This window comes from Belonocnema kinseyi, chromosome 1, assembly GCF_010883055.1.
Source record: "Belonocnema kinseyi isolate 2016_QV_RU_SX_M_011 chromosome 1, B_treatae_v1, whole genome shotgun sequence".
NCBI classification, from domain to species: Eukaryota; Metazoa; Arthropoda; class Insecta; order Hymenoptera; family Cynipidae; genus Belonocnema; species Belonocnema kinseyi.
In genome coordinates, this window is record NC_046657.1 from 49,514,120 (window position 1) to 49,516,734 (window position 2,615).

Below are 2,615 nucleotides of genomic sequence, written 5' to 3' on the forward strand. Positions count from 1 at the left end.
GATTTTTTTCTGGATTAAAACAAATTTCCAGACGATATGCATGAAAATTCGAAAACAATTTTTTTTTACAACCTGAATAAGGAAGCAAATTTCTGCAGTGCTCATGAGAAGCCACATTGAAGATTAGGAAAGTTTATTTTGAATTGGGACTTTCTCTGTTGCATCAAAATTCATCAATTTTGTTTTCTGCAGCATTATTTAAAATTTCAAATAAAATTGTATAACATTTGCGTGTCTCGGAATGTGCACGAGGTTTTTAGAATATAAAATATTTATGGACTCTTTTTTACAAAATTCCTAATCTCTACCGAAAACGTGCGTTTCGTTATCATTCTTAAAGCTGCCTGTCTGGAAGTCCTGTCTATCTGTTGGATAAAATTTATTATTCAATAAAACTATATACCTCTTAACGGAGTATCGGCGAAAAATAATTGTTTTAAACATAATTTTTTATTATATGCGTTGAAAAAATCGTAAAGAGAGTCACGCTTCAGCATTGAATAAAAACGGAACCTTCGTAACAGAACACACTAAACTCTGCCTACTGTGAAGCTCCCCTAAAAAACGTGAGTGAGAACCAAACTGAGTTATACATTCCATTTCGGAGTTTTTTAATCTTTTATAAAAAAATGCATCATATTGCGCAATATACTCAACTGAGTACTTGCGCACTCCGTCTCTTCTAAGGCATTCCGAGGCGAAAGTCTAGGCCCTATAGAAGCCGTTGCGCAAGTACTCAGTCTACTATATTGCGCAATATTATGCGTTCTAATTGAAAACGGTTACAGCAGCCCCTAAGTTTAAGTTAGTTTTTTTACTTGTTTTTAGTTTGCGAAAATGGCATCTGCAAAATCTGCGGTAATCATGCTGCTGGTATTGACACACATTTATAGTGCAACGGCGGTCGGGTCGGCAATACATTCAGAACCATTGGATCCATGCAAAGGTGAATACCATGGCCAGGCGTGTCAAAAACAAACCTGTGACTGTATACCTGTGACTCCAACCAAAAGTGAAAAATATTGCTGCCCTGGCTCTCAATGTTCCAATCGCAAGTGTAGCTAGGTATAATCTAAGCTGAAATTAAGGCAAAGAATGTCTTAAAATTCAGTGCAAAGACATTCTAAACCGATTATTATTATTCTATCACTGACGAAAATAAAACTTTGTCATGTTGTGCACAATTAATAAATAAACTGCACAATAAAATAATGTTTTTTTATCACACCTTTGGGGAGCGTCCAATAATCCCGCAAGTTCAGGGTGTTAAAAAAGATTGTATGGGATTTAAAGAGATTTGACGAAGAGAGGGATTTAATTTAAATTTAATTGCAGTCAAACTCGGATATAACGCCTCTGGATATATCCCTTCCGAAAATTGACGACACACCGCAGGTGGGAGTGGAGGAACTGCGGGGAGTGTGCAGTGGTCACTCAGGCGTGAACAAACGAGAGCATTCTCATGCAAAGTGTCACTCTCTCAGGTTTCTTTACCACCACCGCCAGCCCAAAAGCTGGCACAGTCTCCGAGTTTCACTGTATTTTAATTTTAATTAAATTCTTTTTTTTGGAAATATCAATTATCAGGTTGTGCGTTGAGAATTTCTCTTCGCTGATTCAAAATTCAGCATGTAAGGGACCCAACTTAAATTATATATGGAATTATAGGCCTTCTCTTGGATCTCCTCCTCCTTGTAGCAAACGTAAAAAAATATTTCTACCCCCCCCCCCCCCCCCCCCCCTCCTCTCTCTTTCTGAACCTAATTTTTACTTTCAAGAGATATTTTACTAGTATCAATCTGAAAAGATACATTCCCATAAAAAAGTGTGTCTCTACAAAAATAGAATTTTCAAACAACAACAAAAAAATGACTTTTCAGAAAAATAATAATTTTGCATGAAACCCTGTATTTTTACACAACAAAAATGAACTTTCGAAACAAGAAAATTCGTTTTGTTACAAAGAAGGACAATTTTTAACTGAAAAAGATCAATCTTTAAAAAATGTAACAGTTACATTTTAAGTCTAATTTTTAATTTTTTTAAATTATTAACAAAATTAGATAAACTTTTAAACGAATAACTAAATTTTCAAATCAAAATATAAACCTTTAAAAATTGATTCCTCTACAAGGTTATTGAACCAAATCTTTTTTTTTAATAGTTAAATACTCAAGCAAAGAATAAAAGTTTTGAACAAAAAAGTTGTACTTTTGTAACAAAAATTAAATTTCTACAAAAACAGGTAAATTTTCAAAACAAAAGGATAATTTAAAAAAAATTAAACGTAGCCTTGTAAAAGATTTCAGTATCTTTTTACGATGACAATATGAATTTTCAAACAAAAAATAAGCTTCTACGGAATTAATTGAATTTTCCATCCAAAAAGACGATTTTTTTTAGCAAAAGGGATAACTTTTTACCAATATTGTTGAATTTTCTACCAAACAGTTGCATTTGTTGCCAAAAAATATGAAATTTTTCTTAAAACAGATCCATTTTTATTATTTTTTTAATGTAAAGAATAGTCCAATTTTTATCAAAAGAAAGTTCCAATTGACTTTTGAAGATCAAAATATGCCATATTTAACAAAAAGTAAGTTTCTACGAAAAAA

At 32.5% G+C, this 2,615-nt stretch overlaps 1 long non-coding RNA gene across 1 annotated transcript; it reads left to right on the forward strand.

Annotated features, from left to right (window-relative positions):
- The first annotated feature begins 434 nt into the window (after positions 1-434).
- On the forward strand, positions 435-1,209 carry LOC117172091. The gene is made up of 2 exons (XR_004466957.1): positions 435-566; positions 829-1,209. It is a non-coding gene; the product is annotated as an uncharacterized LOC117172091 (long non-coding RNA).
- Positions 1,210-2,615: the final 1,406 nt, after the last annotated feature.